General features: G+C 31.3%; 1 long non-coding RNA gene across 2 annotated transcripts; it reads left to right on the top strand.

The window, feature by feature from the left end:
* The first annotated feature begins 4,279 nt into the window (after positions 1-4,279).
* LOC128983909 (uncharacterized) lies at positions 4,280-10,106 on the top strand. 2 transcript variants are annotated; one of them, XR_008489968.1, is made up of 3 exons: positions 4,280-4,451; positions 9,196-9,304; positions 9,781-10,106. It is a non-coding gene; the product is annotated as an uncharacterized LOC128983909 (long non-coding RNA). The 2 variants fall into 2 exon arrangements; XR_008489969.1 differs by lacking the exon at positions 9,196-9,304.
* Positions 10,107-17,571: the final 7,465 nt, after the last annotated feature.

Here is a 17,571-nt window from a genome sequence, read left to right as displayed (position 1 = left end):
ACTTAATTTAACATACATGCATATACTCAGATATCTGGCATTTTTATTTTCATATGTAAACATTTAAATTTGAAGGGTTTCAATTGATTTTTATGAAACTTGTTATGCTTATAAAGAGACCAATGTTAAGAAAAAATGAGTCCATTTTTGATTCCTTGTTCGTTTATGTTTAGAGCAAAATGTAGCATATCTGAAAAAGTTATTTTTTTCAGGAGAAATTCCAGAACTTTGTCATAATTCTATGACTTTTCCCTGTCCGTATCAACCACAAATGTTTTGTAAGAACAAAGATGTTTTCACAAAAGTATCGCCGCCAACCCCCTCGCCTAGACCCGGCCAGACCGGTCGCTCAAACAAAAACTTAGGCCGAACTGAATGAATGATCCTTCCCACTTCACCTGCCAGAATAAAATTGAAGCATCGTATATTTAATTTTCACCCTTTTTTGGACCGTTTATTTTCTTGTACAAACAGAAGTACACCAATTTCAAGTCTTCTTAAGTTAAAGCCTTGTAAGTAATTACCGTTAAAAAAGGCAAAAAAAAAAAACAGCAGTATCTGCTCAACCAATCCTCTGATGATGATATTCTTGATGAAGCATCATCATTTGTCTCAGCCTCTTGAGATTCCACTGTCTCGACCTCAGCCAGTGGTATGTTGTTTCTAGGGGCTTCGGAGTCTTCATTCTTTGAGCAATAACATTTAATCAATATTTGTTTTTTGGTTTGATGGTGGAAAATGTTGCTTCAACTGTTCAACAATGTTACTACTACTGGTGCAACGTTAGATTAGATAAGTTGATTTCAGTAACATTACTCTTTTTTCTTAATTAAAATTTTAATATTCCCATAGTTTCACAGTTCTAGTTTAAAATTGAAATTCCAAACTGTTTTTATTAATGAGAAATGTAGCAGTCACAAGTGATTTATATAAATGTTAACTATTTACACACCTCTATATGAGCTAAAAAAGATAGATATTACAGCGTCCAAAAATAAGACAATATATAGGAAACCCTAAAATAAAATAAAAAATAAATAAATAAATCTTGAAGGTTTTCATATCAACTTAAGGTCATGAGATCCTTGTAACGTATTTTATTTGCATTAGGTTTATATAAATTATATGAGGATTTATAGACCTGAGTTAAATTAACTATGAGAAGGTACATAACCATTTAAGATTTTGCTGGTCAATCAGCTGATTGGTTAGTTTAAAATTTTCAACAGAGCTAATCTTGCTTTGATTGTTTGTTTGGAATCGGTACAGTGATTGTCAAACTTAATGGACTTAACTTTTATTCTTCAATCTCAATTGCTGATAAAATTGCGAATAAAATGTTATTCCAAAGAGAGCAGTATATATTCTAAAGATTGTTTTAAACTGAAAGAAATGTTAACAAATAAAATAGTAACAATTGTTATCAATTAGAATAAATTACATCCAAATTCAAAGGGACCTTCAAATTTTTCAGACACCATAGACCAATTATGTACATCACCCCTAAAAAGACTTCTGTAGCTCCAATGCAGGTTTTAAAGTCCGTTTTCCAGTTATAGCATCTTTTACAGATTTAACATCACGTTTGCCAGGTGCTTACCGACTAATGTCATCTCTGCAATAAAATTCTTTTACCGCATCAATACAAGATTTAGTAAGTTTTTTTGAACCAGCTTGTTTGGATTTGAAAAGACTATTTACAACATGTGGACCAAAGGTGTGCTCTAATAAATGTTTCATCACGACTTTCTTCTTTTTAGGGCTCTTAGGTAGAACTGATTTTACTTTACTAACTGCCTTACCAAGTGTCCGAGGGCTCTTGTAGGTTCCTAGCTTAGGTTCTTCTGAAGCACATAATAATTTTGTAGTTTCTTTCTTCTTGTTTCTATACAAAGCTTGTCCCTCCCTGTCCTTTTTCCTCTTTTCTGATAATAGGTTCTGGTATGATTCAATTGTTTTTCTTTGCTTCTCCCGGTTTAGCCTATTCCTGTTTTTATCTTTTTCTAGACATTCTTTCCATTTTTTCGGGTTATTCCTCTGCACCATTTCTCTCCAGCCCTTCATCATTCCGTTCACCTTAACTTTATCCATGTTAACCTAAAAATAAACATTTATATTAGGTAACAGTGAAGAATAATGTCTAAGGTCACTACATTCAGACCATAATGTATCGGATGTGACAGAACTTCAACATTTATTTATGATAAAACAAAAAGGAAACATTTTTTTCATATAATAGGTTATCATGGTATTGTAATTCTACATACTTTTAGAAACTTTCAATTATTGAAAAAAATAATTGATTCTTCAAACACAACTTTTTAAGTTACGTGTATCAGATGTGACATTATATAGCCAAAGTTGATATAAGTTTTTAAAGAAATACTTACAATCAAATTTGTGAGAATAGTAGTTTAACTTGAAGTTCTAGACATAACCTTCTAATCCACAAACTGTAAAACAACCATGTGATTAATGTTCTTATTCTTCACTGCCTGAAAAAAGTCAAATGTTTGGTCTGGAGAGAGACTACTGTACATCAGGTTGGGTAACTCTTAAAAAAGTCATTAAATATTTTTTTAACTAACCAAAATGCTGAAGTAAATGAAATAGGTATTTTACTTCAATTTTATAATGTTTTTGTATTGATTTGTGAAATTTATTTTTTTTACCTGAGGGCCAGTTGGAAAAGAATGGCTGTATACAAACTTTGAACTCAATTGCACATTTAAATGTTGCAAGACTAAAAGTCAAGGAGAGTCATCAACTCGGTTCATGATAGTCGCAGAAAACTATAAAAGTTTATCGTCTAACCTACTTACCGGTCGACGGAACTGCATTACCCTCCAGAAAATATCGCTGTATTTTTTAAACAGAAAGTGATACATTGTCTACTTAATAGTACATTTCATAACACGATTAGAAAATGAAAGATGTTTGAAGTGCAAGATTTATCAAGCACTTTAAATGGTCGAGAATATGTAATAGACCCACTGTCACTCGTGATTTGAACATTGCTTTTCGCTATACTACAGATAATAATTATTTTCTTAATTAAAACAGACATTGGATACTTCTTCACAATTAGGAACATGACAAAACTCATAGCATATTTAGGTTGTGTCTTCAATTTGAAGTTAATAATTACTTTGGTTGTACAGTTTTCGTTGTTGAAAATTGAAACAGATTACAAAACAAAAACAAACATTCTTTTGTCGTAGTAAACAATGTAATTATGCATATTCGTAGTTGATACAGGTAACGAAAACAGGTTATTTCACAGTAGTGCAAATTATTCTTCCTTTAGATTAATTTAGAACAAATATTGAAAAAATGAAAACAATATGTTTGTTTTGTTGTGATTGAACTTCTTGAAATAAGTATTTGATAGAAATAATGTATAGTAAATGAATAAAAAAACACTGTGATGTGAACAATAATGTGTATTGAATTACTAAAAACTGTTTTCAAAATTGATAAAGAATATAACATGTGATAACAACATCTGTTAAACAAAGTACAAGAGACAAATTTATTTGCACACCAAGGGATAAAATTAAATGCTTTTAACACAATCCTTTTAAGTTATTTTTGTCTCCCTTTCTGATGATTATATTATATACTCCTAAAAATTTACACATACCTATATACGACCATTTAACTGAATCAAGTAACATTTTAAATGTAGTTTGATGTAAAATTGCGAAATTGAAAACATACACACTTTTATTTAGGGTAATAAAATTAAGTTAAATTCTATACTACGTTTGAATTAATATTGGTTTAATTTCAAATAAACTATTTAATATTATACTTTTAACGCTGTGACATATAATTAGTTAAAATATTTGTAATATGATTAAGATCGCCAGGCTCAGTTTTCTACAAAACTAAATTTTAATGGCAATAGCACTGAGGAATTACGATATCCGTTTTAGTTTAAAAAGACGATGCAGACTTAATGCGTTGCTTGGTGAAAAGTAAAATAACATTTAAATGTTGAAGTTTTTGTTTTCAAATTGAAGCGGGTCGTATGGTGCTGGTTATTATATTAGAACAATGTAGGTATCCACTTTTAAAATTATTTATTTCTAATTATTACTCGAAACAATCATAAGTGTTAATTGTACGCTTACGTTTGCATAAATTGCTATTGATATTTGATAAAAACAAACAATAGGTTCAAACATAAAATATAGATAAATTATTCATAATGTCCCAGTTAATGTGCCAAAGAGATAAAAATAGTAAGGCATTACTCACTATTTATGACTTCACAATGTTCACATTGTTAATTAGAAACTCATAAAATCTGACGAAGCGAGTCTTGTTACTATGTTTTCTCTTCTCTCTTCTCATTGACGAAGGAATATTCACTATGTTGTGTAAAATAGTTCCGTCTTTTCTGTGCATTTGTCTATTATACATTTTCTACGTTGAAGCAAGATCCGGTGAGTGTTTACATATTTAGGCAAAAAAATAATGCCATAGATATACAGGGTGTATATAAAGTCCCGCACGGGCTTAATATTTTCTAAACGACAACAGATAAATCAATAAAATTTGGTATATCAACACCACACCTAAAAATCTACTTTTTAAATCTTAACTTTAATCTTAAATTTAAATCTTACTTTTTTAAGGAACTATGAATTTTCCGTCATATCATAGGGACGCATAGGTCAATATGCACATCATTTTAAAGTACTTAGCTAGTAGAGTTTAATGGCGCAAACCGCGAATTAAAAAAGGTTGATCCAGTACAACACGGCGGCTGTTTAAAGGTTTTTAAAGGTTTTAAAAAAGGTTTAAAGGTTTGAGTAAACGCTCGAACGGTTCACCTCCGGTTTTTTGACAGTTGGAAAGACGCAGATAAAAACTATTAACAGAATTTCGTCGGGCAACTTGAGGAATCGCCTGACATTTTTGAAGTATTCTTTGCCTCAGTTCATTTACATTTTGAGGCTTTGTTTTGTAGACATTGTCCTTAAGGTAACCCCAAACAAAGTAGTCAAATGGAGACAGATCTGGTGAACGCGCCGGGAATTCTACAGCCCCCCCCCTTCCGATCCACCGTTGCCGAAAAACAGAGTTTAAATAGGCCCTGACGTCGATGCCGTTGTGTGGGGGCGCTCCGTCCTGTTGTAACCAGATATTCTGAAAATGTTCTCCAAACATGATTCGAAGTGCTAGGGTAATTTCATTTTCTAGCAAACGTTAGTATGATATTGCATTTAAATTTCCTTCAATAAAGAAAGGACCTACCAACTGGTACCTATCACGCCAAGCCAGACATTCACCTTTAGTGGATATTGCGTGTGTGCCTCCCGCATCCAGTGAGGATTTTCGCTACTCTAGTAACGGCAATTGTGTCTGTTTACGCTTCCATTCAGCATAAATGTACACTCGTCTGAAAACACAATATTGTTTACATAAATTTCGTTGCCATCTATTTTAGCCATCATAGTTTCGCAAAATTCTATACGTCGATCGTAATCATCTTCGTTGAGTTCGTGCACCAAATGAACTTTGTAAGGCTTAAAATTTGACTCTTTCAGAACGGTTTGAACAGACTTAACAGAGATGTCATGAGTTTGTGCTGCTGAGCGTAGGGACCCGTACGGGTTCTCAATAAATGACTGCAAGACATCTAAAGAGTTGTCCTCGTTTGTTGGCCATCATGATCTAGGACGATCGGAAACACTTCCTGTTTCCATAAATCGTTGAACACTTCTCCCTACAGTTGTTCTACAAATTGGCTGCCTCTCGGGGAAGTAGTCATTAAATAAATGGCACGCTTCCTCGTGTAATCGTCTGTTGTTTCCCCAACCAACCATCATAAGAAGTGTTTTACGTTCACGTTCGTTAAACGACATAGTGTTGTTGAAGAACTACTAGCAATAGTACAAACTTGTTTGTACTAACGCGCACTTACAGAGAGGTTGGACAGCACTACTAAAACAAGAAAACTTCAAAAGTCTACTATGAATGACTTGCTAATAGGAAAGTCTAAACGGCGACCCAAAGATAAGAACTTTCTAATTGTTACTATTACCAGGATTTCCCCATGAATAAGTTAGGACCACATTTGTAACCCTTGAAGATAACTAACGTCATAATTCGCTTCTCTTTTTGACACGCATAATGTAGTATTTCAGAATCAGAATCAGAATGTTTTATTGCCATAATAATACATAAATGTACAGGGCAAAAGTCACTAAAACTAAACAAGTAAAATCAGACCCATTAAAATAAAGATACAAACTTCAAAAGGTACAAACTATTTACAATTTAAAAACGAAGAAACTCTGTAAAACTCTGTTAATTTAGCTGCAGACCGAATTACTTTTTTTTATTTTGATGTCCCCAGAGGCCAAAAACACCATTCGTTCAAATTTTTACACACATAAATCAATATACAGGGTTAGTAAAAAGTCTGGAGACCACCTGTTAATTTTTTAACGGACCATACTAGAAAAACAAAACTCGGCAAACCTTTATAGCATGTTATGAAGTACTTTTTGGGCATAACCGCCACTTGGTGTACATCCCCAAAATGGGGAATTTTTGGGGAAACTCAAAAATTTCAAATAGTAAGACCCATTGAGAGACCCCTCATTTTGAAGGTCCTCGTTAAAGAAAACCAAAAACGCAAACTAGAGGTCTCTTTATCAATCCAGTAAAACATGGCAGCCGATTGAAATTCTCAGAAGTTAAATTTAACTTACAGCTTTCCAAGTCTGGAGACCCCCTGTTAATTTTGTAACGGCTCACACTAGGAAAACTAAACTCTACACACCTTTATGGCATGTTATCAAGTACTTTTTGTGCATAACCGCCACTTGGTGTACATCCCCAAAATGGGGGATTTTGGGGGAAACTCAAAAATTTCAAAATGCAAGACCCATCGAGTGACCCCTCATTTTGAAGGTCGTAATAAAGAAAACTAACAATGCAATCTAGAGGTCTCTATCTTAACACAGTAAAATAAAGAAGCCAATTGAATATAAAATTGCAAGTTCATTCTGATTTCTTAAGACTTCAATCAGCTGATATTTTTTACCGGATTGAGATAGAGACCTCTAGTTGACAACGCAAGTTTTATTTTATTACGACCTTTAAAATGAGGGGTCACTCGATGGGTCTTACCATTTGAAATTTTTGAGTTTTCCCCAAAATCCCCCATTTTGGGAATGCACACCAAGTAGCGGTTATGCCCAAAAAGTACTTCATAGCATGTCATGAAGGTGTGCCGAGTTTAGTTTTTCTAGTATGGTCCGTAAAAAAATTAACAGGGGGTCTCCAGACTTTTTATTAACCCTGTATAGTGAGATATACTGTCTATATATATGTGGAAACACTGTATATATGTATATGTGTTTCCATCTAGACGATAACTTGAGTAGCCTAATTTTTGTCCAATTTTGATAAAATTTGGTTTGAAGGTGTAAGGCGGGATAAACTTGGATGAGTTCGCGAACCATCATGATCGGACGGACCATTGGAACGGGGTTTTATGGGGTAAAAATGGGTTTTTCTCATTTTTCCCTTCAAAACACAAAATGTAGGAATAACTTTTTCTCCGGGCCTTTTTAAAGAGCTTAAAAAAACAAATAATTTAGTATATCAAAGTGTATTGGTTACGGAGAAAATTCAGAAAATGCTAAATAAAAAATTCATATGTTATTTTAATGGAGAATATTGTAAAATGTTGTAGTTGGCTTGTTTATGGGTATATTTTGATTAAACATAGTGGAATTGTTTATTTCATACCAAGCCATTGATATTTTAATAAAAAAACACACTTCATGAGTTTCCCTGTAGGTACTCGATGAACATAAATGTTAACTTAATAGATTAATTGAAAATCAATCGAGGCAAATGGAAATGTGCCTTAGTCGGCAGGTTTGCGCAGCGGGGGTATTTTTTTGTTTGTTGATTGATGCCTTCAACAAAATTGGTGTTATGTAATGAGATAATAATCTTGTGCTATGTTTCCTATTAGCTAATATCTTTATACATCGGGACTAAAAGTTTTATATTAATTAAAACATTTATTCAGAGTTTTCATAAAGGGACGAAATGTATTTGCAACATTTAAAGTTTTTTCTTAAGTCCGACAGGTGTATCATATAATTTCTATTAGTCGTACTACCATTATCAAGTTCTTACAATGACTTTAGTTTTGTTGTAACAGCTTTTTCTTTTTAGTCTTCAGTTGTTGTTGTTAATTTTTTTTTACCCTCCCGTCCACATAGACTACAGATCTGTGCGTGGAACGTATCCAGCAAAGCAAGGGGTGAGTCGGTACAGTACAAAGGTGAACTGTTCTGATAAAACTTTTGTGGCAGTGACCAGGATCCGAACCACAGAAAACATATTACTATAACATAATTAGGTTATAGTAGTATGTTTTCTGTGATCCGAACCCACGACATCACTGCTTGGACCCGAAGTCCGTGACGCTACCAACTGAGCCACCGACACACCAGTTAGTTAATAGTAATTGGGGATCACCTAATTGTAGGGATATTTCTACACAAGTGCCCAAGATTTAAAGTCGTATAAAAACATTGATTACAAAATGTGCCGTAAGGGGCCAAGATGTAAACAATCTAAACACAAAAAAAATTGTTTACAATTTTTTAGAAGCTGGCTTTTTTTAGTGTCTTTTACAACGTTTTCCGACTTACAAATAGCTGGAGGTCAGTAAACATTTTTTGCATGTATTCATTTGATCTGACATTATGCAAATTTATTGTACCACCGTGAAAACAGTGTAACCTTTTCATTTCCAAATTAAAATTCATAGCAGAACTAGCAAACATTATTCATCCCTCCAAGTGAATGTGTATGTGGATTCCTTACTTTTAGACCAGGTCTCTTTTCTTCAGCTCTTCTAATCTTCTCATACGCATAAGTTCTCGTATTATTTTTGGCTCCTAAATGTTTTCAAAATGTCTTCTTTGAACTTGAGCCGTTTTCTGTTCTACAAAACTGATTAACTGTTAAAATATTGGTCTAAACTTTTTCTATGCCATTTTTATAGGGGGAAATTGAAATGTGAGAGCACCTCGCGCCCATAAGGATACGAATTTTTAAATTCTAAAACAGTATTGCAAAACTGCAAACTAAGAAAAATATTTCAAACGTTGATATACTTCATTATTAAAAATTTTAACTGTGGATTTTTAGGTGGATGTATGATAAACAACAAGTTTATAAAGACTGGAGATGAATATAATCCAATTGGTCAATGTATCAGCTATAAATGTGCCAAAGATAATTTTTTTATAAAAAAAGCGTAAGTTCCTTCACCATCTTATAATCACTACTAGTCCTACAGCTTTTATATTCCTAGATAATGTAATTTATTGTAAACTGTACTATACACGGTATATCAATGATAAGTTGCTGCTTTAATACAAGTCACACGGGTAAGAACAGGTCTCTCTTCGTTAAATATTAATTTTCAAAACTTTAAAACAATATTTATTTCAGGATTCTCAGTGAAAAACCTTAACATTAGGAATACGTGGGTTGTAGATTACACATAACATCAATTTCAATCATATTATCATCGAAACGCAATCTGGAAAATAAAGGGATGCATTCATTTCGGTTAGCTTTCGATTTATATTAAATAGTTGTGAAATATTAAGTGATTCAAAAGCCATCCAATAAGTTTATTAGTAATTGTTCTGTAAAGGACTTCATATAGATACCTAGTTGTGTAATTTCCATAATATAACATTTGTTATTAAAATAATTTAATTGCAGATGTCAAAGCTTTTCCATCCCACGAGGTTCCAAATGTATCAAAACGAAAACAGATCTGATGAAGCCGTATCCGGCCTGCTGTGCAAGAGTTCTTTGTCCTTAGGGAGTTTTAATCACTATAATGTACACTGTGAATTACTTTGCTCACAATAGTTTGCAAAATATGTTTTAATAAATACACTATTTTTCAAAGAAATTCTGTTTATTCCATAATTAGGTTCAGGGTATGTAGCAGGGATGAATAAATGATACTTAAGCCATGTTATGTTGTACTAAGAAACAACATTGTTCAAATTGTCAGTACAATTAAAAGTAGTGAGTAAATACTTCTTGTGAAAATTTTAAAACCCAAAATCTTAGTATTTGTATCAATTCAAGAAATGTCCTCGGGCATTTATTGTTTAAGAATGTGATTAAAGTTATTAAATGATTTAGCAAAAGCTTATAACGAATATGTGACAGTTTACTGTTGTGTATGAACCATTTCTTGCCAATTCATACGATCATTATGTGTTTCTTAATAAGTGAACCATAATTGAGTAAAACTGTTTTATCTACACATGAAAGCTCATCCCGCTGGCGATAAGCTATACTGGCCACAATAATCGGTCCAAGCAATCGAAAGTCACAAAAGATTAAAAGAGAGTATTCTCAAATGTAATTAGCTTGCTGTCTTATGTACTTATCCTTAACATATGAAGACAATTTGTCAAATGATCTCTATTTTATACTACAGACTCGTAAAATGCGTTTGGAAATTCTATAACTGATGACAACAAAGATTTACCGCTTTTGAAGCTGGTAGCATTATTTGTCAATCTCTGTTGTAATAAATGGTGTAGTCTTATTTTACAGTGGATGATTAATGATACTACATGATCGGAAAGTCTGTAAGGAACTTTGTTGTGACTCAAACGGGTTGGCCTGGTATTATAAGTACTGATAAATACTCACACTGGATAAGATGTAAACCATATTTATTCACTAACTAATGTGTATAATTGAATAGTTTGTAATGAACTACTAACTTGAATAATGTAAAAGTGTAAACATAAACAATAAACATTTGTCTTTACCATTATTTGAAATGACATATGTTGTAAAGAGAGATTCAGGGATATGACAAACCTTTACCTATAATGATAAATTTTTGAGTGTGGTTATTACTAAAGATGACTTAGACAAAACCTAAAGAATTGTTTGAGTTAAGGATTAAATTATAACTACTATGAATACGAAGAGGAAGATTTTTTTTATATACAAAAATATTTATGGTTAAGATAATTAGAGTTACTATAGACTCAGATTGTTACTACTAGATCAGCAATTTAAACTGCTAACGATGACACAATAACACTCTAACAACCACACAAAGCTATATTTTCATACCTTGGAAGAACAGGTTAGCTATATTTTGCTAAATAAGAAACAAATTGAAGCAGCTAGTGGAAAGGAGGAACTTCTCCAACAATGGTAACCTTTCAGACACAAAATAATGTTTACCACCTGTACTATTGGTTTCAGGTTAAAATTAAAAATAATTATTTATCCTCTATATTCTCAGAAACAATATATGGACCTATTTTTTCAAGAATACTATTTTTATTGAATTTAAAATTTTAAAAAGTGTTTCCCTTTTTTCCAATCCAAACTGAATAATATATTAATCCAATTTTTTAACTTTAATTTCCATAGCTTTTTGAAAGATTTCAAATAATGAGCTAGTTGGATAGATTTGGTGTGTATAAAGTTTAACAATTTTTGCTTTTACGTTTTACATGAAATATACCTCTATATTTGTTATTTTAATTGTTTAATTATTATAATCTCAACTAAATAATAGTAATGACGAGGGACAGATGTTTTATAAGTACAATGTTTAATGGGACATAAAAGTCATCCAAACAAAGGTTAGACAAATTTTTTCAAGAGATTGGTGTGGACTGACGAATCCAAAGATTTCCTTGAGGCATAATATAAAATTCAATAAATTTGTAAATTAAATATTAAATGGAAGCAATAATGAAGTAAGATTTTTATTCTGATGAAATTTTCTTGCCTTTGGTTGACTTTAAATTTAATCGAGGTAGGTCTAGTCCAAAATGGATGCTGGAGGAGTCCATAGTTTTAGTTTAGTAACCAAATTGAAATTTATCACCAATCTTCTATAAGAAATTTGTCTTCAGGATTATGTAATTATTCTTTCTTCAATTTAGTGTTCAATATTATATAAGTAAAACTTTATTTTATAATATAATTAAATTTCACAATTTAGTTTAGCACAACTATAGTTTGATATTTTACCTAACTACTACTTTTTTAACATTGTTTTTTAGTTTTTTTTTTTTTTTTTTTTTTGAAATTTTGGCTACTAAAATGAAAATTTTAGAAAATTTGGCTAGAAATTTTGGTAAGTCATAGAAAGACGGAAGAGGACTCAAATAAAAGGTCACTAAAGTTTTAGTGACAGATTTTTCTGAACAATCCGTTTTATTCGTTTTTGAAATTTCACTAGGCCTGTCTGCTATCAATTATTTTCATATGGTAATTTAGTCCTGATAATTGGAATAAATATTAATGTGTCATTTAAGCAGATGTGTAAGTTCTGAGTCTATTAAACTTAGACTTTTTAATGAGGCCTAAATACAAAGAATAATATATGGTGTAGGCCGATATAGTAGACCTTATAACTGTTGGATAGAAATGTCAGTAAAAGTTTACTAAAATACAATAAATACAATTTATATGCGTCAACGTAAAACTTATACGTCATATCCGTTACCAGCAATCACGCCCGTGGATTGGTCTAGTCCATGGACTTGATGGTTTTAATGAAAATACCAATGGCACTTTTGAGGTTATGAAATCAGAAATTATAGCACGCTTATCACTGCATGAAGTTCGTTTTAAACTTTGTTCATACAAAAAAATTCTACGCCTCGGGAAAAGTTTGAGTTATGCACCTTTCCTTTGTTGAGGCTAAAGTTAGTTTAAAACTTTTCTGCACAACCCTGAGACTTTTCAAAATATTTAAACGATTTATTTTTACGTTCACAATAAATAATTTAGGAGTGATCTATGAGGGGTTTTTTTATTGGTGGCCGTTTATTCTATACAGGGTGACAAAACAGTCTGGAAACGGCTTAATATATTTTTAACTAATTTTATTAGAAAATTCAAACCTTTCACCTCATCTTACATGTATGAAAACTACTTTTACCTCTACCAGGGGACGACCCATGAGGAGTAGATACAAAATCTTTAATGTAAGTATATGTTGATATGCACATCATTTTAAAGGGTTAGTCAAGTGGAGTTCATTGCCGGAAACCACGTCAAAAAAGGTTAATCCGTTACAAAATGGCGGCAGTCCAAAGTTCTGCGGAATATACCTGCACATGCCTTAGTATTGGTAAATACTCATAGTCAACATTAGCTGCGAAATCTGAAACCCGGTAAAATTTGTTTTGAAGATCGAATACACTTAGTCTACGAGCTAGTTGACCTTTAAAATATAATTTCAGCTCTCAATCTAATGTTTAATACGAGTATTTACCAATACTACTGCCATCCATTTTGTAACGTCCCCTGGTGTAGGTAAAAGAATGGTAATGCTTGGAAAAAGTAGTTTTCATACATATAAGTTGATGTGAAAAGTTTGAATTTTCTAACGAATTTAGTTAAACGGTTTTAAGCCGTTTCCAGACTTTTTGTCACCCTATCTGTAGTTAACGATTTCTTAACTACAAATTTATCTGTTAACAAATTATTTTCTAAAATAATATTCCCTTACATCAATTTCATGGCAAAGATTCATTTTCCTTACCCAATCATTAATTTATATGACATTTTAATTCACTACACAAAACAGAGATAAGCGACGAGCTATTGACTCTCTTTGTCTAAAAACATCTCATTGTCAGCTTTGATTTAGTTTCCTCCTTGAATAGCATTGTTAGGTACCTACCTACACAAGGTTTTTGGGACCACGGTGTAGCGTAATCAAAAGGTTATTGTAGAAATAATAAAGTAAACTGTATATGGGTTATTAATTTAATTTTGACAACAGAAAATAATGGACTTTTGGTATAATTTTTAACACTGAACTATAGTTATGTTAACACTTTGACGTTATTAAGGTCTTGAAAGAAGATCTGGTCGAATGTTGTCTCTAGTTGAGAAGATATGTTTCATGAATGTCCAAATGTTCTCACGGTACACAGAATTTAGTCAAATTAAAAAAGGTTTATTTAATGAACACAAAAGGAAAAGGTAAATGAAATAAGTCAAAATAAAAGGAGAGAGAAATGAATTATGTTACACAAAGAAACGATATTACAAGAGATAAAAATTGCACTTTTTGAACCAGAATGTTTACTTTGGAATGTTTATATTTTCAAATTTTTATTATTGTATTGTTGTTGACATGTGGGGATTATTTTAATATGCTCATATGGTCAGCTGGCCTTTTACTGAACATACTTCCAATTCACAATTTATTGTATTTTGCAATGTTAGTGTTAAAACGCAGATAAACTAATATTTATTTTCTAAGGTAAATCCCAAAGCGTTAGAAATAAATTTCAAGGGCTATAAATAATTATTGAAAATCACAAATCATATTTTAGAGAAGTGTAATTTTATCGCTAAATGTCAAAATGTATGTTTCTCATTTTATTTAATCTTTGAATTCAATCTTCACTGCCAACATAATGCCAAATTCAGGATAATCAGTAATGGTATTGTTTTTACTACTTAATAAGTAAGTTATCGATATGCAACAAGTGTATGTTTTACTACTGTTAGAATTGAAAATGGAATAAGGAAAATTAAAAAATAAATTTAAGAAGCCATTAGAGTCAATGAAATTAACCTTGTGCTTCTCGAAGACTGTTTTCACATAACAATGTCAGCCCCTGTGAAAAATAACACAGATCATAATAATAGTAATACAAATCACTTCAAATACTATTTGAAAAGCGTACATGTGCACTTGACATGTGACGAGAATATTTGTACGTTATTTTAAAATGTGGTGGGGTTGCAGTTATTGTATAGCTAATAATTATGGGCTTATTATTAGTTTTGAAAACATAAATCTCCTTCAAAAAACAATCCAACATTAATTAATAGGCTATTAATCATCTTTTAGTAATCATCTAATAGTAGTGTGGTTAGTAAGTTCTAAGTTTTGGAAAACATGTTTGACATTGTTACATTTGATACTCCTACAGGGGTTAAAAAATGTATACTTTTACTTTCAAACACACCATTTTCATCCTCTAGATTAGACTCACTTATCTTCCTTTCGATTATTTCCATTTTTGCTTTATCAAACTGGACATTGTTAAAATCCTTTTGGATTTTATCCAACTGTTAAGTTAATTTACTCAACTATTCTTTGTCTTTATCGTGATGTTTAAATTTACCTGTAGTGTTTGTTCTATAATCATAGTGATCTAATCTTGTTTCAATGCGAGTAATTTCACTTAGATTATGAGTCTCGGTTTCAGTTAGGCTAGCTACTTTAATTTCTAAATTTTTTAATCCGGCTTTGATGAGTTCCAAATTTATATCAGAATCTAATTTTTCACATAAATTTAGATGACTTCTTTCTAAGCCAACTTTTTTAAAACTTCTCTTAGTTTTTTACGTAATGGAAGAATAGTATCACTTTTATTAACACCGATTCCCCTTACTGTTAGTTCATATTCCAGTTCATCTCTTAACAAAAAAAAATATACTTTCAAAGCCATTTAAAATAAAACTTGTTTGCAAAATAAAATAAATAATTAATCCTTTTCATAATAAAAATAAAAATCTCCTTCAAAAAACAATCCAACATTAATTAATAGGCTATTAATCATCTTCATTGTATTTTAGTATAGTTAGCATAGTCGCGCATTTATTGTACCCTTTGTCAAACTTCTTACTAGGCACAATTTATATTTAAATTAATTTTCTTTTTTAGTAGGTATAAACAAATAAATCCTCATCTTGCTTCAATATATATATATATATATATTCAAAATTAAACCCTCTTCAAAACAGTTTCAACTAAACTTCTTAAATCATCAATTTTTATTTAAAATATGTTTTATTCCTCACTATCCAAAAAAACCCTGAAAATAAAACGATCTTTTAGATATTTGTCCACTGATAGATTTTATATAAACTTGATTTTAAATTGGAATTGAACAAAATTTATAATTTTAATATATGAATTTAAATAAGAGAAAGAAAGGCATTTATTTAATTTGGAGACTTCTACAAAACTTAACTAAATTTAGAAAGAGGAAAAACTTACCCAAAATGGGGTTAAACACTGAATTTACACAAGTTTACTTTATGAACAACTGACTGTAAAAGAGACAGCAGCACGTGGCAGGGGGAGTTATATAACCTTGGTATAGACAAATCTGTACAAGAAACTAACTAAAAATCTGATTGGTTGTTGAGCCTTGCTTTGTCTTTTACATCAATGACTGAGCTAAACAGGAAAATTGGCATGTTATTGTACATATAGTACACAGAAAAAATATAACATTTTTAACAAAATGTTGTTTTACTATATAACCTTTACCTAATTGACAATGTTATAAAATGGTGTAGACCGTAAATCTAACCATAAATCGTACTATAAATTACCTGTATTTTTCAGAGAGAGGGGTCTACCAAAGCTCTTGCTTAGTCAACAAACTCAATGCCTGAAATAAAGAAATTCAAGCATTAAAATTATTATTATAAAAAATGTAAGATAGTCTGTAACCACTTGACAATGGTTAGTAGCAAATCTGTTTCCTTACTAATTTCAGTGTAGAAATATAACCTTGTCAAATAAGTTAATTCGTCAGAGTTTGAATATCCGATTTTCTTCGGTAATCTTCCTGTGTTATTGAATCTTTCAATGTACGATTGATTACTTGTGATTTTAGTCCATTCTCAGAGTAGAAAGGCCACAAGTGATCATCAGGATAAAGCAGGCATATATTGTAACCTTTTCACAATTTATGTCCTCGTGATTATATTTAAACAACACAAAATAAAGTACCAATATTGCTTTACTGGTTACTACTGGTTACTTCACGGTTTACTGGTTTTGAAAATAGAAACTCATTGTTCCACCAATCCACAACATATTTCATAGCAGTTAAAATGTTTGCGTTGTGATTTATACAAGTCATTAGTTACAAATTAACTATGTTAAAAACTTATAACTAATAAGATAATTTTTACCATACCTATTAATTTTTTATCTGATTTTTCAAATCACAAAACCAAGAAAACATTTTAAATAACTTTGACTTTGACTAACGATCAAGTCAAGCAAAAATCAGTTTAATTTAAGATAATGTATTAAAAATTATTTGCATGCAAGAATAATTATTCATAATCATTAATAGTTGATATACATCTTTTTTTTGTAATAATGCTCAATTTCTCTTTGCTAGCTGGAAAGCTAAAAATATATGTAGGAACAAATTGTAACAAACATGATAATTGTGTAATATAACAAAAAGTTGTAAAGACGAGGTATGATTCATAAAAGTGCCACAACGAAATATAGGTAGATAAAGAGAATTTTTTTTAACGCTGCTTGTATCAGTTTTAACGTAGGTAAGGACTGCCATATAAATGTGTGTGCGGATTTTATTTATTATATTCATGAGAAAAGGAGCGCGATGATACTGACTATACAAGGTGTGACAATCTACATGAATCGTCTGTTAGTTTTCACCTCAGCGCGTGTCGGTGTGAATAGCTCCGGGCTGCTCGAACGTTATACAAGCA

This window comes from Macrosteles quadrilineatus, unplaced genomic scaffold (genome assembly GCF_028750875.1).
Source record: "Macrosteles quadrilineatus isolate MER2022 unplaced genomic scaffold, UCM_ALF_1.0 Scaffold_2__2_contigs__length_208266976, whole genome shotgun sequence".
NCBI lineage: Eukaryota > Metazoa > Arthropoda > Insecta > Hemiptera > Cicadellidae > Macrosteles > Macrosteles quadrilineatus.
Note: the sequence above shows the minus strand (reverse complement) of the source record. Positions and strands in the feature narration are given on the sequence as shown.